Consider the following 25,325-nt stretch of genomic DNA (forward strand, 5'->3'; position numbering starts at 1 on the left):
ATAGTCATCATAGGCCTCACTCACTAGTGCTGCCCAAAACTCCATGGTCTTGGGAGACCTGTGTGGCCAAATAGTCATAAGCCTCACTCACTAGTGATCCCAAGACTCCATGGCTTGAGGAGTCCCCTATGGCCAAATGGTCATAAGTCTCACTCACTAGTGATCCCCAATACTCCTTGGCTTGAGGAGATACCTATGGCCAAATGGTCAAAGGCCTCACTCACTAGTGATCTTTCATTAAAGCAATAACTGCTAACATCTATAGCCTTTTGAATAATGTAGGCCTCACTCAATAGTGATCCTCCCTAAGACTCTTTGTTTGATCAGACTCTAAGATAAGACCTCAAGACTTTGAGAGACCCTATGGCCAAACGGTCATAGGCCTCCCACTTTATTGATCCCCCAATACTCCTTGCTTGAGGAGACCCTTGCGGCCAAATGGTCATAAGGCATCACTCAATAGTGATCATGGCTTAAGGAGATACCTGTAATAATTGTCCTTAGGCCTCACTCACCTATAATGATCCTCAAAAAACTACATTTGTTGGCAAGAATAATTTCTAGAATCCATAGCATTTTGAATAACATGGTCCTAAATCAGTGATCCCTAATACTCTATGTTTGATGAGACCCTAAGGTTTCATGGCTTTGGGAGGACCCCATTGCCAAACGGTCATAAGCCTCATTCAATAGTTATCCCCAATACTCTTAATTTGATGAGATCCTAAGACTCCATGGATTATGGAGACCCTATGACCAAGAAGTCATAGGACTCACTCACTAGTGATCTCTAAGACCACTTTCATTAGAAGAATAATTGTGCTAACATCCATAGCCTTTTTCATAGCATCTATTTTTTCATAGTAATCCCTAAGCCTCAATTACTAGTGATCCCCAAGCTACAATTACTAGTGATCCCCAAGCCTCAATTACTAGCATCCCTTTTTTTCATAGTGATCCCCCAAGACTATGGTGAAAGGCTTCACTCAATAGTGATCCTCCACCAAGAGTACTTTCATTGCAAGAATAATTCCTAACAATTATGGCTCTTTGAATAACATAGGACTCACTCAATAGTGATCCTCAAGACTCTTTGTTTGATGAGACCCTATGGCCAAATGGTCATAGTCCTCCCCCACTAGTGATCCAAATACTCCTTATTTGAGGAGACCCTTGTGGCCAAATGATAATAGGCCTCACTCAATAGTGATCCCCAAGACTTCATGGCTTGGGGGACCCCATGGCCAAACAATCATGGGTATCACTCTCATTATAGTGATCCCCACAAGACTCCATGGCTTGGGGAGACCGTACCAAATGGCCATAGGCCTCACTTCACAAGTGATCCCGAAGACTACTTTATTTGGAAGAAAAAGTGTTAACATCCATAGCCTTTTACAAAACATCCCTTCCCTCATATTGATCCCCAAGAATCTGTAGCTTGAGGAGACCCTTATGGCCAAATATGGTCATAGACCTCACTCAATAATGATCCCCAAGAATCTTTATTTGATGTGAGGCCAAGATCTACGGCTTGTGGAGACCCTATGTCCAAACAAGCCTCACTTGCTCGAGTGATCACCAAGCCTCCACGTCTTGGGAAGACCCTATGGCCAAACGGCCATAGACCTCACTCAATAGTGATTCCAAAGACTACTTTCATTGGAAGAATAATTGCTAGCATCCATAGCTTCTTGCAAAATATCCCTTCTATCTTACAAATCTTTAACATGCCATTCTTGGTTATTTTCTCTTTGATAGCTTAAGTTGTTTAATACTTTTCATTATGCATGTGTGAATTCTCCTTGGACATCAAACAAAGCTAAGTAAAAAATATGATCTTGAGGATAGAATTATTTGAACATCTTAGTATAAACCTCCAAGAGCACTTTCATTTTGCAAGAATAATTCCTGACAATTATGGCCCTTTGAATAACATAGGCCTCACTCAATAGTGATCCCCAATACTCTTTGTTTGATGAGACCCTAAGACTTTATGGCTTTGAAAGACCCTATGGCAAAATGGTCATAAGCCTCCCCACCACTAGTGATCCCTATACTACTTGTTTGAGGAGACCCTTGTGGCCAAATGGTAATAGGCCTCACTCAATATAGTGATCCCCAAGACTTCATGGCTTGGGGAACCCTATGGCCAAACAATCATGGGTATCACTCTCATTAGTGATCCCCACAAGACTCCATGGCTTGGGGAGACCCTATGACCAAGCGGCCATAGGCCTCACTCACTAGTGATCCCTAAGAGTACTTTATTTGAAAGAAAAATTGTTAACATCCATAGCCTTTTGCAAAACATCCCTTCCCTCCTAGTGATACCCAAGACTTTGTAGCTTGAAGAGACCCTTATGCCAAATGGTCATAGGCTCACTCAATAATAATCCCCAAGAATATTTGATTTGAGGCCAAGACTCTATGGCTTGTGGAGACCCTATGGCCAAACAAGCCTCATTCGCTATAGTGATCCCCAAGCCTCCACGTCTCAAGAAGACCCTATGGCCAAACGGCCATAGACCTCACTCAATAGTGATTACCGAGACTACTTTCATTAGAATAATAATTGCTAACATCCATAGCCTCTTGCAAAATATCCCTTCCATTATAGTGATCCCCTAGACTCCGAGCCCTATAACCAAACAGTCATAGGCCTCACTCAATAATGATCCCCAAGACTTCATGGCTTGGAGGACCTTATGGACCAAAAATCATGGGCCTCATCCATTAGTGATCCCCCAAGACTCCATGGATTGTGGAGACCCTATGGCCAATAGGCCTCACTCACCTAGTGATCCCCAAGACTCCATGCATTGAGGAGATACCTATGGCCAAAAGGTCATAGGCCTCACTCACTAGAGGTCCTCCAAGTCTACTTTCATTTTATAAGAATAATTGCTAACATTGGAAGAATAATTGATGACCTCCATAGATCTCACTCGATAGTGATTCCATTGGAAGAATAATTTCTAACCTCCATAGCCTTTTGCAAAACATCCTTTCCCTCATAGTCATCCCGCAGACTCCATGGCTTAAGGAGACCCCGATCGCCAAACCATCATAGGCCTCACTCAATAATGATCCCCAAGACTCACTAATTTCATTAAACCAATAATGGCTAACATCCATAGCCTTTTGAATAACGTAGGCCTCACTCAATAATTACCCCTAAGACTCTTTATTTAATGAGACTCTAAGACTTCATGGCTTTGGGAGACCCTATGACCACAAACTGTCATTGGCCTCCCACTTATTGATCCTCCAATACTCCATGCTTGAGGAGACCTTTGTGGCCAAATAGTTATTGGCTTTACTCAATAGTGATCATGGCTTAAGGAGATACTTATAATCAAATTGTCCTTAGGCCTCACTCACTCTAGTGATCCTCAATAAACTACATTCATTGCAAGAATAATTTCTAGGATACATAGCATTTTGAATAACATGGTCCTAAACAATGATCCCTAATACTCTATGTGAGGCTTCATGGCTTTGGGAGGACCCCATTGCCAAATGGTCATAAGCTCCATTCAATAGTTATCACCAATACTCTTAGTTTGATGAAGCCCAAGACTCCATGTCTTGTGGAGACCCTATGACCAAGCAGTCATAGGACTCACTCACTAGTGATCTCTAAGACTACTTTCATTGGAAGAATAATTGTACTAACATCCGTAGCCTTTTGCATAGCATCTCTTTTTTCATAGTAATCCGTAAGCCTAAATTACTAGTGATCCCCAAGCCTCAATTAACTAGCATCCCTTTTTTTTTATAGTGATCCCCCAAGACTACGGTCAAAGTCTTCACTCACTAGTGATCCTCCAAGAATACTTTCATTGCAAGAATAATTCCTAACAATTATGGCCCTTTGAATAACATAGGCCTCACTCAATAGTAATCCCCTAAGACTCTTTGTTTAATGAGACCCTAAGACTTTATGGATTTGGGAGACCCTATGGCCAAATGGTCATAGGCCTCCCCCACTAGTCATCAATATAATCCCTGTTTGAGGAGACCCTTGCCGCCAAATGGTAATAGGCCTCACTCAATAGTGATCCCCAAGACTTAATGGCTTGGGGGATCCTATGGCCAAAAAATCATGGGCCTCAGTCTCATTGAGTGATCCCCAAGACTCCATGGCTTGGGGAGACCCTATGGCCAAACAATCATGGGGGTATCACTCATTAGTGATCCTCCCCACCCCCACTAGTGCTCCCCCAATACTCCTCACTTGAGGAGACCCTTGTGCCCAAGGCCTCAATCACTAGTGATCCTCCAAGACTACTTTCATTGTAGCATAGGCCTCACTCAATGGTGATCCCCAAGACTCTTTGTTTGATGAGACCCTAAGACTTCATGGCTTCCGAGACCTTACGACCAGATGGTCATAGGCCTCCCCCCTTAATACTCCATGGCTTGGGGAGACTCCTATGGCCAAATGGTCATAGATATCACTCACTCACTACTTGAAGAGTGTCTCAAACAAGACGGTCATAGGCTTCACTTACTAGTGATCCCCTAGTACTCCGTGCCTTGGTGGGGGAGACTCCTAAGTCATAGGATTCACTCACTAGGGATGCCCAAGAATTCATGAGTTGAGGATACTCCTGTGTGGACAATAGAGTGATCCCCAATACTCCATTCTAGATGAGACCGCAAGGCTTTATGGCTTGACAAGACCCTATGGGTAAACGGTCATATGCCTCACTCAATAGTGATCTCAAGACTCTTATTTTGATGAGAGTCAAGAATCCATGGCTTGTGGAGACCCTATTCAACATTGCAAAAATGTTGAGATTTTAGTGATCCATAATCCATTAGTGTTAGTCCTTAGTGGTGGATAAATATTGTTTGCACCTTAGTGATAGATGTTCTAAGGTCATAAGGTCTCCAATTACCATGGGTTACCAATGTAGGCATGGTAGGTAGTTCCCTGGATGTAGGAGTCACTTTATGGTGAGTTTGGTGAGACAATCAGAGGAAGGTGAAGCCATTCTAGGGAGCTCAAGCGCTTCCCTCTAGGTTTCTTATATAAATAGGCTACTACACTCATTGTGTAAGGAGAGAGGAGCCTTTGTAATTGCTTTGTGCAAGCTACCATATGTTGATAAGGCTATCTTCTCTTGCATTAAGGTAATCTTTGTGGTATTCATTGTTATCATTTCCATTCATGGTCTTATTGGTTAGTCCATCACATGCTAAGTGCATGTATACACTTATCACATTAGCATTGATTATGTGTATTGAAGAGTTTGGTTATGCTTAATAATCTAATCCATCTTAGAATTCCATTCTCATCTCCTATTTCTTAACATGGCATCAGAGCCCCTTTCCATGGGAGTGTGCTCTTTCATGTGTTGAGAGGACACATCTTGTGTTGTGAGTTTTCTACATTGTTACTCTCTTGTCATTTTGTGGGAAAGTGGTGAGTTTCAACATTTCATTTTTTGCTTGCATTGGTTGCAAAGTATAGGCTGGTCATTGGCATTTGTTACTTCATTTTACAACACTTGTTGCTTCATTAGCTTGCATGCTTGAGTAGCAAAGAGTAAAGCCATCTTTGAGTAAGCCCCTAGTAGTGATTAGTGCTTTGTGCAAGTCTAAATCCATCATTATCTAGCTTAACAAAGTGGCATTGTTAAGGTTGAGAGAGGGGATTTTTCAAATAGGGCCACACGATTGTGGGTGTGATCACATATGAGAGAGAGCGTTACTCATTTGTGAGAAGAGTGCAAGGTGGAGTAGCTCAAAGAATCTTCTCAAAGCATTGGAAAGAGAAGAAGGGCTTCATCAAATTCAACATCAAACCCAAATTGAAATGTGGAACATCAACATTGAAGGTATCAATTGCTGTTTTTTTCTCTAAGTGAAAACGATGAACGTTCAGCCTGTTTGGAGCTTTCCATTGCACTTTTGTGGGGATCTTCTCCAAGGAGTTTCTTAGGGCATCTGTAGACCAGCTCAAGGCAACGAGGAAGCAGCACAGCATTTACAGGAAGTGCTCTTGACTAGTCTCTTATACTCAGAACATCTGCGGTTTAAGCCTCTGTGAGCAGAGCAGAAAGGTGAACTTGGTGGCTTACATTAGCCTTTCACTACAGCACATTTTGTGCAATCCCTCGAGGATTTTGTAGTCCTGAGAGTGGCACTTCAGCTCAGCCCAAATAGCAACAAAATCTACGCACTCTGAGTGCATACATTAAGCTCTCTCCAATTAGCTCTCTCCATCACATGCTAAGTGCATGTATACATTAAGCTCTCTCCAAGTGCTAATTGGAGCCATTAATTAGAACATAATCAAGAAGAAATTGGCAGCCATTTCAGGTGTTCCCTCTGGCACAACTGACGAGTGACCTGCTTCACCAAATTTATGCAGGTTTCTCATTTGATTGAAGAAGAATCTGGCCTCCACCGTATGCTCACCGTCCTCCTTATTTCTAGGAGGGAAAGCTCAAAATTTTAATTTTTTATTGGTGACTAAAGTGTTATAAGGCTAAGGTATAAAACCACTCACACACAATTCTTGTGGACATCACATCCATGCTCTAGCATTCCTTATCATTCTAAGTGAACATTATGTCTTTGTGACAACATCATCTTGTAATATGCTCTCAGTCTATAGAGAGCACATCACATTCTTCTGAGTGAAGAGAGTACATCATGCCTAGGTATCTTCACACTCAATAATAGTGATCCCCCAAGACTCCATGCTAGATTAGACTCCAAGACTCGATTGCTTGAGGAGACCCTTGTGGCCAAACGGTCATAGGCCTCACTCAATAGTGATCCCCCAAGACTCCATGCTAGATGAGATTCCAAGACTCCATTACTTGAGGAGACCTTATGATAAAACAATCACAGGTTTCCCCCATTACTCCATGCCTTGTAAATGTTCATAAGTCATAGGCTTCACTAACTAGGTATTCTAAAGACTTGAGGACTTGAGGAGACCCAGGCATCACTTAATAGTGATCCCCAATACTCCATGCCTTGGGTAGACCCATATGTCTAATAGTCTTAGTCCTCACTCACTAGTGATCCAGCGAGACTCTATGGCTTGAGGAGACCCTATGGCCAAATAGTCATAAGCCTCACTTACTAGGGATTCCCTCTTTTTTTATGCCTTTGAGAGACCTCAACTCTATGACCAAACAATTTTAGCACTCATTAATCCTCAAGGCTCCATGGCCAAACGGTCATACGTCTCACTCAATAGTGATCCCAAAGACTCCATGCAAGATTAGACCCCAATAGTGATCCCAAAGACTCCATGCAAGATTAGACCCCAAGACTCTATGGTTTGGGGAGACCCCATACGGTTTCCAATGCATTGGTGATAGTACTCTTGTAGATTTCAAAGAAATTAAGCTACATAGCTTGTCTAATGTAAAGCTGAAAGATGACATTGAGAGACCTCAACTCTATGACCAAACAATTTTAGCACTCATTAATCCTCAAGGCTCCATGGCCAAACGGTCATACGTCTCACTCAATAGTGATCCCAAAGACTCCATGCAAGATTAGACCCCAAGACTCTATGGTTTGGGGAGACCCCATACGGTTTCCAATGCATTGGTGATAGTACTCTTGTAGATTTCAAAGAAATTAAGCTACATAGCTTGTCTAATGTAAAGCTGAAAGATGACAAACTAATGGATGAAAATATCAAAGAAGTCAAAGCAATAGATGGCAATGGAGAAATGTGCTCAAATGATCTAGTAATGGAGTTGGTAGAGAATAATTTGCCTAGCACGTCCATGATAGTACTACTTAATGAAGTGATCACAACAGATTATGATACAAATGCCACCCATGTATTAGAGCTACAAAATAATATAGATGGTGGCAAGCTAATGCACAATATACTTTCTAGTCAACTAGTGGAGTCAAACAATAACATGGTAGTTGCATCACCATTATAGTTGAATGACACTTAATTGCCTAGCACATCCACTACAAATCTCACAAAAGTTGGGGTAGTAGATGATGCAACTAACCAACCTTTGGAGTCTAACAAAAATGTTGACAATAAGCCCATGGATTTTGAAGACAATGCAATGTCTAGATTGTCTATTGAGTCAAAAGGGAGTTTTGTGGTAAGTTGTAGAGATGACTTAGTGGCAAGCATCAAGCATACTCAAGAAGATAATTGGTCTACTAGTGACAGGCCGATGCTAACAATCATAATTAAATTATGTGGATTACTTCTAAAGTGTTGTTGGCAAAAATCCAAGAAGCATCAAAGCCTCAAGTGTGGCCCATGAATATCTTGTTCTTCGACCTGGATGCATGGATTTCTTGATGAGTCAAAAGGGAGTTTTGTGGTAAGTTGTAGAGATGACTTAGTGGGGCAAGCATCAAGCATCAAGCATACTCAAGAAGATAAGTGGTCTACTAGTGACAGGCTGATGCTAACAATCATAATTAAATTATGTGGATTACTTCTAAAGTGTTGTTGGCAAAAATCCAAGAAGCATCAAAGCCTCAAGTGTGGCCATGAATATCTTGTTCTTCGACCTGGATGCATGGATTTCTTGAAGACATTATTAGATAATTTTAATGTAGTAATTTGGTCAATTGCAAATGATGATAGTGTGGTGGAGTCATACACAATTTAGAGAAGGAGGCAGGTGGACAACTTGCATTTTTATGATTTGGGGACAAAGTGCATGTCGAACGTGTGAAAAAAGGAAACTATGTTGCCCAAACAATCCAGGTGCTAAAGCCTTGTTTAAACCATTGGCCATTGCCTCAAAGACATTTGGATGTGATGCAAAAAGAATTGTCCTTGTTGATGACACTCCATACAAGGGATGTGTTAACCATGCACCTGATTGTATCTTTCCACCTTCTTTCATTATTGATGAGGATGATGATGTTCTTATGGGAGGTTTGCTACTATACTTGGTTCAACTTGGTTGTACTCCTGATGTGCGCATTGTGATAAGATCTTTCCGTTTTATGGACAAAGAATAGTGTTGGAAGATCATCAATGGTACAAGTTGGTTGAAATGGTTGTGGGAGAGTGGGAGGAAGAAAATAAAGTTTGGTCAGGTAAACTCTATAACACAGGAAAGCTTCCCCACATGTACCAGATCTCAGTAGAGCCAAGAGTACTGGTTCTAGCACTTCAAAAAGTGTGTACTCTATTGGAACTCAAGATCATCATTCAAAGATAGTTTTAGAGTGTGAAAAATTAAGTCTATTAAAGAGTGCTCCATCTATATCAAAAATGAGTGGAGTACAAGCCATAATGCTTGCACAAAAGTTAAGATTCAAAGGTCTATTGATCAAGCCTCATGAAGCCAAGAGCTTTTTGAAACAACTACGCAAGCAATATAGTCTCAACTACGCAAGCAATATATTCTCAACTAGTTTGATAATGAACTTGGGACATATTTGTTTGGTGATTATGAGTTTCTTTGAAACCACAAATGTTTTTTCTTTATTATGGTAATTACCCATTTGTACTAACAAGATTTATGAACTATAATCTTGTCTTTGTATGTTGTCCATTATTTGAGTGGCTCTAATCTTCTCATGTTGCTCTTGCTTTGAGAGAATGGAAGACCCTTCTTTTTTTGTGATTGAGTGTGTTTGTGTCTTGTTATATAAAGTATGAGTTATGATTTTTAATGTCTCAAAACTTATTATGTCTTGCTTGTTGTTGGTGAGTGTATAGTTGCTTGCATGATTGATAGGAGTTCTTTGATGTACTTTTTTTTGTTGATTGATTATGTGTGTTATTTTTCATACTTAGGAGGAGGTTTTTTAAATATTAAGTGTTGCCACCCATCCAATATATTTTTATTAGAGTGGCATTATTCATTAGGGCCAAAATTGCTACCTGTACCACTACCATCCATGCACCAAAAGAGAGCTCTTATTTTGGGATTAGATGGCATACTTATAACGTCGGTGGAGATGCAACATAGTGATGTGATGCCAACATGGGCTCATATTATGCGTGTTGTCAATGAGGATGACAAAGTACACCATGTAATGCGACCTGATGGTGAAGTTTTCTTAGACTTTTGGTTTAAACGGTTTGAGGTGTGCATGTGGAGTAGCTATAGAATAGTCAAGGCTTGTCGCATTCTTGAGTTGTACTTTCCAAGCCATCACAATAAATTTAAAGTTATTATGGGCCAAGAGGCATGTCAAAAAACCAATATATTTATTGGCTACAAGAAAGTCATTCTTCATAAGAACTTAGATCAAATTTGGGCAAGTTTTCATGAGTTTGATGGAACCAACACGGTGGTTATGGATGACACTTTATATGAGGTGGTGTGGAACATGCCAGGTTCTTATCTTATATTTCCAAAGATGAGGAGTCAAACAATTTTCGAAAAAAATGGTTATTATATGGTTATGCAGATGGTTATATGCTTGAGATAAAAGGAAGTACACATGTAACACATTTTTAACAACTTCTAGAGATCCTGAGTGCGAGTATTATTTTAAAAGGATAGATAAAGGGGCACAAAGTTAATTGGTATTGCTATACACCCAAATTCCTTCAAGTGCCAAATAAGCCATTAAATTATTTTTATATCCAGGCTACAAAAAGCCATATCTTATATCCATGTAACCTTTTGCTATACACCCAAATTCCTTCAAGTGCCAAATAAGCCATTAAATTATTTTTATATCCAGGCTACAAAAAGCCATATCTTATATCCATGTAACCTTTTGAAGACATGTGTGAGGTGACCTTGAAGGTGGCAAACAAGCCATATACTTGTTTTTATATGTCAACAACAAATGCTATTATGAAACTCTCATGAAATCAATAAAAGGGATCTCTAAACACCACAATTCTTTTGGGATACATTCCTCTTTTATAACCAGATGACACACAATTCAATAAAAGATGTACTTATTTTTATATTTAAACAAATATCAATAAAAGGTGTTTCTAAATGCGACAATTCTTGTCATGATATCACACAATTCAATGAAAGATGTACTTATTTTTATATTTAAACAAATCTTGTAGAGAAAAGGAATCATGGAATTCCTCTCTGAGGCTCTCATAGCTCAAAATGCTCAAAATTACATGGATACCATCTATTGGTTGCTGGGGCTACACTCCAGAAGTACACTCCAAGAGGGTGGCCACAAAGGAAAGTCTTAAAATAGCTACATGGATACCATCTACTGGTTGCTGGCTACACTCCAAGAGTACATTCGAGGAGGGTGGCCACAAAGGAAAGTTTTAAAAGAGCTACATTGGAAAAGGGAGGGATCTAGAAATATTGAGGCTCGAGTTATCACACTGTTTACTGAACTATTTGAAGCACACAAGAGATCATGGACATGAGGATAGAGCAGCATGTAGAGACCTCCAAAAGGTGCATAAAGTCTTAGGTCCCATCTATAGCAAAAATTACTACTCCAGGATCTGCTAAGATAGAGACCCTAGATGGGATAATTTGGAAGTCCTCACCAAAGACCAAGTAGAATCCGAGAACATAGATGCAGAGATTGCCTTCTACTACAAAAAAGAGACGGAGCATTGCCATTCAAAAGCCACTCAAAAGCTATGAGATCTTTCGGTTCGGTGGCCACATAAGGTGGAAATTTCGAACCAATTTAAATAAAAGATGCAACATTATGTTAGTAAATTTGAATATTAATTTTAAAATGATGTTTTAAATTGGAGAACCTTTTTACAGAAACATAAAGGCTGGGAACATGGCTATGCCTGGGGAGGAAGGGGAGAATATCATATTTCATACATTTTCATAAGAGGGGGAGGAGAGAGGACTTATATGGGATTAAAACACAAATATAAATGTATAGATCTAAACATTTTATAATCAAATGAGGATTGCAACACACCTAAATGCATAGATCTAAACATTTTATAATCAAATGAGAATTGTAAACATTTTATAATCAAATGAGAATTGCAACACACCTAAATGCATAGAGCTAAACATTTTATAATCACATGAGAAGTGCACCATCCTCACCTTTCAAGGGGAGAGAGGGAGAGAGAGAGAGAGAGAGAGAGAGAGAGAGAGAGGAGATGGCCATCTTACACCGCTCCACCTGTAATTCAAGTTGGTGAGTCTGCAATGCTTAGTTGGAGAGGCAGGCAAGGCTAGCTTACACCCTTCATACTGTGCATGCGGCATCACCTGCAACTCAAACTGAGCACCTACAAGCTCACCATATGAGGCCACTTCTTGTCAACCATTTCAAAAATTCTCTCAAAGATAATAGCAAGCTAGCCTTTGAATAAGATAATTATTACTACCGCATCTGTGCCTAATTAATGGAGAACATTGATGAGCTCTACCATTTGTGGCATCTCCTTTGCAAAAATGAGGAGCTCAAGGTAGTAAAATCAAAGTGTTTTGCATTTGAAACGGGCAACGGTAGGGCCTTGATATACAAGCAGCAAAAGTTCTGTGTAATCACAACACGAGAAGATTATCCCATGAGGGGATAATCTTCTCACCACATGGCAGTCACCATCTTCTGTGAAAGTTATCGTCCTTCCCAAAAGCTTGTGCTTTTTAATGCTTCGGAAATTGGAGCCTTTTTTTTTTCACCACAGCCCGTGGCCCGTGATTTTCTTTTCTTTTTGCCAGAGATAACGTAATTCCGTAGTTTCCAAGCTTTTGATGGCTTGAGGTCTTTAACCAAATGTGTTTGGCATGTGAAATTTTTGATAATGCAACAAAGGTCCGTATCTTTGGCTAATCCTCAAAGGCAAGGCGATACAATGGTTCCAATCCTTGGACCCTCGGCGCACAAAGGCACTTTCAAAGTAGTGAGAGAAGCGGTGGGGGTAGTTTGTTGTGAGCAAAGAGGCCTTTACAAGTCTTGGATTTGCACCATACGGGCCCAAGGCAGACATTTGTCCATGCAATGCAACCACACGCAAAGAAGAGCACATGTTGAGGAGAGTCACGAACATAGCAAGTTTACTTCCCTAGTTATTAGCAAGATAAGCCTTAGAGCTCCTTCACATGGAGCCGAAATAATGGATTCTTGTCCTTCACATGTAATAACTAATTTTCCTAATTACTAGCTCATTTTCATGTTCACCTGATATACCTCATCATTCTGAGTGTAAGATTCCTCCCCATCCTCTCAAAATGTCCAGCATCTTCTCCTATAATCAATCCCTCTTCAGAAATATAAAAGACCTTGTTTCTAACTGTTTTAACCTAGAGAGAGAAAATATTCTAGAGAGAGAATATTCAGATTTTGAATATTTCTGGATAGAAAAATATCTCTTATAATTCAGATGAGTTCCCCTGAAACAGAAATTCAAAAAGAATTTTTCAATGTGCAATTGGAATTAATTGGAAATAGGTATAAAGAACCTTAGTCTAAGGGTCTAGATTTTCAGAAATCTTTAGACTATGGTCCAATTAAGGTTTCTATGGACCAATAGCATCAATCCATGTGTAGGGAAGAGATAAATCCAAATTTGTAAAAAGAAGATACCCAAAAATGAGTAAATGCTCACATAAGGTGAAGAGTTGAAAATGTACAAGGTTTATTAGTAAAAAACTATGAGCAATATTAAAAATATGAGATATTTTGGGTATCCAAAAATGAGTAAATGCTCACATAAGATGAAGAGTTGAAAATGTACAAGGTTTATTAGTAAAAAACTATGAGCAATATTAAAATGATTCCATTATGACACATATGTAAGGAAGGGGAATTCTTTAAAGGAGGTGCATATTTCACATAAGATGAAGAGTTGAAAATGTACAAGGTTTATTAGTAAAAAACTATGAGCAATATTAAAATGATTCCATTATGACACATATGTAAGGAAGGGGAATTCTTTAAAGGAGGTGCATATTTCACATAAGATGAAGAGTTGAAAATGTACAAGGTTTATTAGTAAAAAACTATGAGCGATATTAAAATGATTCCATTATGACACATATGTAAGGAAGGGGAATTCTTTAAAGGAGGTGCATATTTCACATAAGATGAAGAGTTGAAAATGTACAAGGTTTATTAGTAAAAAAACTATGAGCAATATTAAAATGATTCCATTATGACACATATGTAAGGAAGGGGAGTTCTTTAAAGGAGGTGCATATTTCACATGCTTGAATGAGTTTTAAACTCATAAAAATTGAGATATTTCATCTCTCCTCTCTCCTCTCTCCTCATTCAAGTCTAGTTCCAAAAAGTTAGCTTAACTGACCTAAAAATGGTCAAATATTGACCAAACTGATTTAGAAAATTCTAGAATCAGTTTGTTTGGTTAGGAGCTCAATTTTTCCTATAAATAGAAGCCTCCCCCTTGTTGAAAAATAGATAGTGTTTATGCATCGTTACTCTACTCCACCTAAGCCAAGAACTGTGAATTCATTTAATAATTCACTAGTTTTTGGAGCTTCCCTCTTTCTTCAATCCCCATTAGTGGCTCCATCAACATACTTAACCAATTGATTGGTTGGGGGCCTCTACCGTGAACAAAGAATCAAGCAAGTTGTAAGGTAATTAGTGAATATTGATCTTTCTATAATTTTTCAATGTTTCTCTCTTCTCAACCCCTCTCAAGCTTGAGAAGTTTAATTGGTATGGTTTTTTAAATGCTATTGAAGTTTGAATAGTAGTGAAGAGTTACATAATTTAATTAATGCTATTGAAGTTAATTTTCATTTATGTTTAAATTCTAATGATTTTTATGTAAATTCTCTCTCTCACTCAAGAAATGGTCATACTCATGACCCGTTCTCAATCCAAATCAAGCTTTTCATAAAGCTTTTCCTTAACCCAAGATTAAGCTATGCTTGAGGTCAAATGAATGGCTTTTTTCTATGCTTTTAGTTTATGTATATTGATGATTCAATCCATTATGGATTAATAATCTAATTAGAGATCATTTTAATTATTTTCTTAATGATAAGCATTATCCCTTAGAAAAATTGAGATTTATCAGTCATAGCAGCGAAGCTATGGCAAAATTTTTATAAAAATTATGCATAAAATAATTTTATTCAAAGCATAAAAAGAGGACTTCCTACCATATTCTAGGAATTATCATCCTAGATTAATTGAAAGAATTTCATTACAATCATGGAGAAATTGAATTTTAATATCATGCATAAAGGATAAGTTTTTATATCAAAAGTGTTATTTTTACCATTTTTATTTCATGCATAGAAGTATGCATAATGGATAAATTTTTATATCAAAAGTGTTATTTTTACCATTTTTATTTCATGCATAGAAGTATGCATAATGGATAAATTTTTATATCAAAAGTGTTATTTTTACCATTTTTATTTCATGCATAGAAGTATGCATAAAAGAAAATTTTTATATCAAAAGTGTTACTTTTATCATTTTTAATTTTCATGCATGGAATTATGCATAAAAGAAAATTTTTTATATCAAAAGTGTTACTTTTATCATTTTTAATTTTCATGCATAGAAGTATGCATAAAAGAAAAATTTTTATATCAAAAGTGTTACTTTTATCATTTTTAATTTTCATGCATAGAAGTATGCATAAAAGAAAAAAAAATTATATCAAAAGTGTTACTTTTATCATTTTTAATTTTCATGCATAAAAGTATGCATAAAAGAAAATTTTTATATCAAAAGTGTTACTTTTATCATTTTTAATTTTCATGCATAGAAGTATGCATAAAGGAAAATTTTTTATATCAAAAGTGTTACTTTTATCATTTTTAATTTTCATGCATAGAAGTATGCATAAAGGAAAAATTTTTATATCAAAAGTGTTACTTTTATCATATTGGATTTCATGCATATAGGTATGCATAAAAGATATTCTTTTTATACTAAAAGTGTGATTTTCCTCATAAATGGATTTTATACTTAACTTAGATGCATAAGAGAAATTCTTTTATTCTAAAAGTGTAATTCCCTACCAAATTGAAATTATGCATAAGAAGATGCATAAAAGATTGATTTTAATTTCGAAAGTGTTAGTCTCCTTAAATGGAATTTATGTATAAATAAATGTGTAGAGAAATCTTATATCAAATATAAGAATTCTCTTTAAAAAAAAAAAAAGAGATATGAAATATGATAAGATGTGATAAGAGGTGTATGAGATGTGATAAGAATTGATAAGATGCGTATGGAAAGTGATAGGATGTGATAAGAGGTGTATGAGATGTGATAAGAATTGATAAGATGCGTATGGAAAGTGATAGGATGTGATAAGAGGTGTATGAGATGTGATAAGAATTGATAAGATGCGTATGGAAAGTGATAGGATGTGATAAGAGGTGTATGAGATGTAAAAAGATGTGATAAGATGTGTATGAGATGTGATAAGATTTGATAAGATGCGTATGGAAAGTGATAGGATGTGATAAGAGGTGTATGAGATGTAAAAAGATGTGATAAGATGTGTATGAGATGTGATAGAATGTGTTAAGATGAGTTAGGATGTGTTAAGATGTATATGGGATGTGTTAGGACGAGAATGGATGTAATATGGTTGTATGAATGTGATGTGGATGTATACATGTAGATGTATATGTATGAATGTGAATGTTGATGTGGATGTGGATGTATGGATGTAGATACGGATGTGTATGTATGTATGTGGATATGTATGTATGAATGAGGATGTAAAAATGGACGTATGTATATAGATGTGGATGTATGGATGTATGTATGTAGATGTGGATGTATGTATGTAGATGTGGATGTATGGATGTGATTGTGAATGAAGAGGTGGATGTATGTATGTAGATGTGGATGTATGGATGTGATTGTGAATGAAGAGGTGGATGTGAATGTATGGATGTAGATACGGATGTGGATGTATGTATGTGAATGTGGATGTATGAATGAGGATGTGAAAATGGATGTATGCATGTGAATGTGGATGTATGAATATGAATGTGGATGTGTGGATGTGGAAATGGAGGTATGGATGTATGAATGTAGATGTGGATGTATGCATGTAGATGCGTATGTATGAATGTGAAATTGGATGTATGATGTGGACATACGAACATGGATATGTATGTAGAATAATGAATATGAAGATGTATGTGAGATAATGTAGTCTATATGAGTGAATGGATGAGAACGAGTACACACGGAATGGAATGTGGAATAAGTAATGTGGTCCGAGAGTGGATAATATGGAAAGACAAGAGTTCGTTATAGAAACTGTATTTGTAACCGTTTGTAAATGACTGTTTTATGTCAAGAATGCTGGAGAAGCATTTTGAGCGTCTTGAGGATTAAGGTCATGAAGACTGAACTGATAAAGTTGCAACTGCTGACGGAGAGTCAATGGAGGACGTCTCGCGTAGCAAGGTCGATCGAGGTCTTGACCAGCCTCGGCTCGATTTAAATGGTGAGCTTCCGGTACGGTGGATGAGGGACCAAGGAAGCGGCCTATGAGTGAAGCGCTAGGTCACCTGCGAAGGATCCTAGAGGGTGCTGACCATACGGTGCTCGGGCTCTGGGTCGCCGAAGATACCCACACGTGCGTCGTGGAAGATATTGGAATAAGGAGTAAGAGTTGTTTTCTGAAACCGGGCATGGATCTGGTTGATTGACCTTGCTGGTCCTCAACGGATGAGTCCATGGCCCTTTTATATGGATCTGTGGGTTGATCTTGCTGATCTTCCACAGAGATTCCATTCTATTATATGAATATATTTTCGGTTACTATGAGCTAGGAACTATGGAAAAAGCCCCTGAGAGAATAGGTGGTGAGCGTTCTGGTTGCCAATGATGCCATAAGTACACCGATGAAAGAATGACTAGAAATAAGGATTCAACCAGAGACTTTGAGGATTGTCATCAGTGACATAATGGTTTTATTAAAGGATTGTTTTAAAGGTAGTTGATGCTAAGAAAAAGGCAATTTCATATTGGGTGTGTAAGTGGTGTGACTAGTTTTATGTTTGCATGAACTTCCAGCTAGGGGGCCTTGGAACTCTTTTCCTTGGTACCCGGGACAAAACCTAACCAAATTCCAAATTGGATCCCATCACTACAGTGGTTGGGCGGTTGGCTAACCCATGGGATCGGATGGGGTTAGGCTGGACTGATGGATCCGTAAATCGAGATTTAATTTCTATTATTACGATAGATGAAGTAAATCCCGGATAGAAATTGTTCTATGGATAGGAATCAACGGCTGTGCCTCTTGATGGGGAAAAAAGCGTTGATCCCAATGATCCAAGTGCAAGTTCTTCCTTGATTTGACCAAGTACCGTTAAAGGTGCAGTCAGATCAGTTTGATCAGTAATGATCTTGACTACGTTAGAGTAAAGAGTTATCCTGGTGGAATCGCTCGTGCTTTCCGGGTAAAGGAAGTTTTTTCGGTTTCGGTTTTGGACAAACCGACGGATTAGTCTCTTGTCCGGATATCCGTGGGCGAGGCCCCGAGTGTGGGACCCCTGTCCCGCGCGAGAAGTGCTACTTCCGCTGCTAGTACCCCGAATCCGTTGCTCGGTGGGAACAGAAATCTCACACTGAGGGCCACAAAAGGAGAGAAACCAGCATCTGTTCCCTCTTTGTTGTAGGCTAACATCTCAAAGCCACGAGAGCCAATGAATTGAGCGTGAAGGAGTAGTATTCATGGGGGCGAAGCCCTTGTTGTAAGACTATGTCAGCAATCTTCACTTATTTTTTAAAAAAAAAGAAACAAGCTTTGCCTCTATGACACTTTCTTTTAGTAGCTATTCAATCTTCACTTTAAAAAAAGAAGAAGTAAGCTTTGCCTATGACACTATCTTCTAGCTACGGAATTGCACATCTTTGTTTATCTGCTCCATGTGAAGGTGCACTTGGAAGGTCTCCACCTTATAATTCTTGTTAAGATAACTAATAAGGTCTTTATAAAACGCCAAAATGAAAATGATGGTGTGTGTGTGTGTGTGTGTGTTGGGGGGAGGGGGGTGAAGGATCACCTAATACATATGTAAAATAGCACCTAAGTGCACGAAGGGGAGATTTTTTAACTAGGGGACTTACATGCCATACTCATGCTCGAGGAGTTCAATAAGCAATATGTAAGATAGCACATGCAATCAACATAAGGGATTATATTTAATCATGGAATTACACAAAGTATACATACATAAGGAGTTTTTTAATTCAAAAAAATTATATCTATACAAAAGGGATACTTTTATCATCTCATAATTACAAAAGGGGTGTATAGGTTATAAAAATATGTAGATAGGGTTTTTTTAATTACTTCTTGAAAGCACATGATATATGTGGTACAAAAGGGATACTTTTATCATCTCATATATACATAGGTAGGGTTTTTTTAATTAACCCTTAAAAGCACATGATATATGTGGTACAAAAGGGATACTTTAATCATCTCATAATTACAAAAAGGGTGTATAGGTTATAAAAATAGGTATGTAGGGTTTTTTTAATTACCCCTAGAAAGCACATGAATATAAAAAGCACATGTAACAGGGGATTAAACAAATAGTACTAAAATGTAATCTATTTAAATGAGTTTACAAAAAGGGGTTTTAACTCAAATTCCAAACATATATACTAAAAAAGAGGGTGAACAATTGAAAAATGTAAAATATTAAAAAGATGGCTGTTTTAAATACATACTTGCACGCATGTGCTATATAGGATTTTATGGAGTGCCTCCCCCCAAATCCCTCCCTCCCCTCCTTCATTGATTCAACTTGTGCCTTCACATATAATAGAGTGGAGCATGGTAAGGTGGCTAACTTTTTGTGCTTGATACCACTTTAGAAATATCACATATAATAGAGTGGAGCATGGTAAGGTGGCTAACTTTTTGTGCTTGATACCACTTTAGAAATATCACATATAATAGAGTGGAGCATGGTAAGGTGGCTAACTTTTTGTGCTTGATACCACTTTAGAAATATCACATTTGATAGAGACATATAAATTGTTTCAAAATGGAAATTTTTCAAAATACAAAAGTGGCTTTAGATAGTATGGTATGGATCAAACTAAAAGAAATTGTCTACTCCTACTCATCATAATGATCCCTCATCTTTTCTCACCCTTATTTCCCAAGCTTGTGTTAGGCACCTTATCTACATGTGTTTCTAGTAGCTACCTCCTCTCCCTATTATTCTAGCTTTGACCACCAAGGATCTTAGTGCTAAGTTTCTATTGGGGATTGTGCAAATGACGATCAACTCCTTATATGGAAATAATTTTTCCAAATCATAAGGAGTCCATGCTTCAATCTTAGAGGAGTTGAGAGGTTACATTACTTCTAGTGTTCTGTCCAGCATGAGAGCACGAGCTAGCAGCATCAAATTTGGGCAAGTGTTCCTCTCCCACTCCATGCCATTTAGTCCAATGATGATGTTTTCCAAGTGGACGAGGATTGCTCTATACTTCTTGTAGGGTTAAAAAATATTTGGAAGGTGGAGTGTTGCCCTAATTCTCTCGATGTTCAGAACCATTTACATACCAATCCCATTTGGGGAAGTTTCAAGGTGGTGGAGCATTGCCCTAATTCTCTCCATGTTCAGAAACATTTGCATACCAATCCCATTTGGGGATTTCACTGTGCTTGTATTGGTGGAGGGGACGTATGTGAAAATGTGTCTAAGGAAAGTGAGAAGATTGATTCCCATTTGGGGCTTTCACTATGCTTGTATTAGTGGAGGGGATGTATCTGGAAATGAATTTGAGGCAAGTGGGTAGACTAAGTCCCCATGTTGGCAATGTATAAATTCCACCAAGTCCAATTCCCTCCATATACTATGTATAGCACTTTGGGTCTCCTCTATACCACATAGCAAGTCTCGATATGATAGGTGGGCTTATTCTCTCACCTTGGCGAGGTTCTTCACGAGAGTGTGTCATAATACCCCGAACCTCTCTAAGGATCTCCATACCAAGAGGTGAGAAATCTGTGTGGGTGATATTATACTCCTTTATAGCAGCCTAATCTTTGGGTCCTTCCTTGTTTGCTAGGAGTGTATGATGGTCTCTATATCTTTGAGTCCATCATGATGTCAATACTATTGTGTAAACCTGTTGAATGTTAACTCTATGTGTGGGTACCTACTAGTGAATGTTGGAAAGCTCAAGAGAAAAATTTGCAAGCCACTACACAAAGAAAGAAAGATGAACTAGCCTATTTATATAGGTGTAGTATGTGTACATGTGTACCTTGAAGTTCAGGGTATGTACATACCTAGACCGTGCTCTAGGTGCATGCATGGATTGACAATCAATGTACATGCATATGCTGACTTAAGGGATGTGTGTGCATTGAGTTAAAAAGCATGTATACTTAGAAGTCAGGGTATGTGCATGGCTAGAGACTTAGGATATGTGCTTGGGCTAGAGTCTAGATATGTTCATACACAGACTCAAGATATGTATGTGGCTTAATCCCTTAGTATAAATTTGGCAATTCCTTGTCCTTGATTTTCATGTACCATGGGCGCATGATTTGGCAATGATGATTTTGGTATATACCATGGGTGGCTGTGAGTGCATGATTTGGAAATGATCGTCTTAACCCATGCTAAGTGTGGGATATGTGGGCAAGAAAGTGCCAAATATTATTCTTATGCTGCTAATTTTTAACATTAATATTCTAAGTCTTTATCTCTAACACATCTACTTTTTCATTTCTTATCCTATGGTAGATTAAGCTATGTGGGTAAAGCAAGTGCCAAATGAGTATTCTCTTGCTTATACATTTTGACATAAAATTTATGTCTTTATATCTAGCACATCTAATTTTTCATTGTGTTACTTTCTTGATGGTTCCCAACACCCTTCTCTCTTTGACTCTCTTTTACGGATGGCATGAGGGGTGGGTGGCCTAATAAGTGAGGTCCACGTCTCCTAAGACAAAGACATTATGCTTTTTCATTATGATATGTCTTCATCTCTAACACGTCTATTTTTTTTATTGTACTACTTTCTTCATGGTTCCCAACACCTCTACTCTCTTTTACAAATGGCATGAGGGGTGGGTGACCTAACGAGGTCCATGTCTCCTCAGAAAAAGACATTATGCTTTTTCACTGTACTAAGTCTTAATCTCTAGCACATCTTTTTTTTTTAAATTGTGCTACTTTCTTCATGGTTTCCAACACCTCTACTCTCTTTGGCTCTCTTTTGCAAATGGTGTGAGGAGTGGGTGGTCTAAGGAGGTCCACGTCTCCTAATACAAAGACATTTGACTAGCTGTAAGATTCCTCCCTCCAGCTTCTGAGGTGTACAGGTGTAAGAACCTCCCCTTCTAATTTTGTAATTATTTCCCTCTTTGAAATAAAAGAAATATTTTGTTTTACCTTGTTTTGACCTACAGAGAGAAAATGTCTAGAGAGAGGTAATCCAAAATAGAGATATTTTTGGATATAAAAATCCTCCTAGTGTCTAAAATGGTTTCCCCTAAAACAGAAATTCAAAAAGAACTTTCCAATGTGCAATTGGAATTAATTGAAAATAGGTAAAAAGGACCTTAGCCTAAGGGTCCAGATTTTCAGAAATTTTTGAATTATGCTCCAATTAAGGTTCCTATGGGGGGCCAATAGGATCAATCCAAGTGTGGGGAGGAGATAAATCCAATTTATAAAAAAAACCCCCAAAAATGAGTAAATGCTCACATAAGATGAAGAGTTGACTAGGGACAAGGTTTATTAGTAAAAAACTATGAGTATTACTAAAAAAATGAGATATTTTGGGTATAATGATTCAATTTTGACACCTTGGTAAGGAGAAGGAGGGCTCTTCAAGGAGGTGCCTATTTCACATGTGTGGTGGAGTTTTAAAGTCAAAAATATTGTGATATTTTTATCTCTCCTCTCTCCTAGATCAAACCAAATCAAAAGGGAGCCCACCAACATACCAAACCAATTGATTGGTTGGGGGCCTCTACTTTGATCAAAGAATCAAGCAATCTAGGAGGTAAATTGTGGTTTATGGTCTTTTTTCTTTAATCTCCAAATGTTTCTCTCTTCTCAACCCCTCTCAAGCTTGAGAAGCATTCAATTGAATGGCTTTTTATACAATTGAAGTTCTTTAATGAATTGTGGTGATAAAACACATAAATTTCCATTTATGCTTAAATTAAATGTTTTTTTAAGCATGTGTCTCTCTCCGCCAAAGAATGGTCATTCCTATGACCTATTCTATATTTAAATGAAGCTTCTCATGAAGCAATTCTCTAATCTAAAAGTAATTTCTATGCTTGTCAAATTAGAGGCCAAATAAGTGGCTTTTTAATGCTTTTATGCTATTTAATTTATGGAAAATTAAGAATCATGTCCATAATTAGATATTGATCCAATTAATGGTTATTCTAATCATAGGGATATTACTAAACTTTATGCTTTCAAATTATTGAGAATTATCAGTAATAGCAGAGCAAAGCCATGGTAAAATTTGTGAAAAATTAACACAAATCATTTTCATTCATAATATGAAAAGAGGACTTCCTACCATATTGTAGGATTAATCATCCTAGATTAATTGAATGATTCTCATTATAATCATGGATAATTTGATTTTTATGTTTATGCATAAATAGTAATTAGCAAAAGAGGAATTTCTACTAATTCATTTTTTTGTTAAAAGAGGAATTCCTATGACATTTGGAATTCCATCATTGAGATGGTAAAAGAGAAATTCCTAGTATATTGGAATTAATGATTATTTGAATTAAATTCAAAGATGAAATTTAGATAAATTTATTTTATCTATGAGAAATATTTTTATGTTAAAATAGGAATTCCTATGACATTTGGAATTCCATCATTGAGATGGGAAAAGAGAAATTCCTTGTATATTGGAATTAATGAGTATTTTAATTAAATTCAAAGATGAAATTTAGATAAATTTATTTTATCTATGAGAAATATTTAAATGTTAAAAGAGGAATTCCTATGACATTTGCAATTCCACCATTTAGACGGGAAAAGAGAAATTCCTAGCATATTGAATTAATGGGTATTTGATGATAAAAGAGGAATACCCATGACATTGGAATGCAATTAATTAAATGCAAAAAGAGGAATTCCCATGGTATTTGAGATCCAAGAAATTAAATGAGAAGAAGAGGACTTTTTAGTATAATTCAATTTATGATTATTTATCAAAAGTGGAAATATGGGTAGAATTGATTTCTGTAAATCCCATGAATCCTTTTATTCAAAAGAGGAATATTGAATATAATTCATTTGAGAAATTGAGAATGAATATGAAAATAGTCTTCGGAGAAAAAGAACCTTTAATTAGGCCAAGCAATTGGCAGAAATCTAGAAAAAGTCCCATTATCGAAATCAACCTACAAAAAAAGCTATTAAATGGGAATAGCATGTGAAATGGATGAGATAAGGTGAAAATAGGATGCGTTAAGATATGTATGGGATGTGATAGGATGTGATAAGATGTAAACGGGATGCGATAGAATGAAAATGGATGTGATAAGATGTGTATGGGATGTGATAGAATGTGAATAGATGTGATAAGAGGTGTATGGGATATGATAGAATGTGAATGGATATGATAAGATGTGTAGGGGATGTGATAGGATGTGATAAGATGAAAATATGATGTGATAAGATGTGATGTAATGAGAATGAATGTGGATGTGTATGTGGAAGAATGGATGGTGTATGTGGAAGAATGGATGTCGATGTGTATGTGGAAGAATGAATGCGGATGTGTATGTGGAAGAATGAATGCGGATGTGTATGTGAAAGAATGGATGTGGATGTGTATGTGAAAGAATGGATGTGGATGTGTATGTGAAAGGATGTGATGTCGATGTGAGTGAATGAATGAGATGTGATGTGATGTGAATTGGGATAAGAATGAATGAGATGAGATGTGAAATGAATGAGAAGAGATGTGAAATGAATGAGAAGAGATGTGAAATGAATGAGAAGAGATGTGATGTAAATTGAGATAGATGTGAAATGAATGTGGAAGGATGGATGTGGATGTGTATGTGGAAGAATGGATGTGGATGTGTATAAGGAAGAATGAATGTGGATGTGTATATGGAAGAATGAATGCGGATGTGTATGTGGAAGAATGGATGTGGATGTGTATGTGTATGTGAAAGGATGTGATGAGATGGAAAATGATGTGATTGCATGAGAATGGGTATACATATGAATTGGATATGGATTAAGTAATGTGGGACGGATGTGGAACAATGTGAAAGACGAGAGTTCATTATAGGAACTCTATTTATGACCTGTTTTTAAATGACTGTTTTATGTCAAAAATGCCGAGGAAGCATTTTTCTTGTGAATGAGGTTGTGGATAAAGTTGCAATAGTTGACTGGAGGACATCTCGAGTAGCAAGGTCGGTCGAGGTCTTGACC

Source organism: Cibotium barometz, chromosome 43 (assembly GCF_041138505.1).
Source record: "Cibotium barometz isolate CiBa-2024 chromosome 43, ASM4113850v1, whole genome shotgun sequence".
NCBI lineage: Eukaryota > Viridiplantae > Streptophyta > Polypodiopsida > Cyatheales > Cibotiaceae > Cibotium > Cibotium barometz.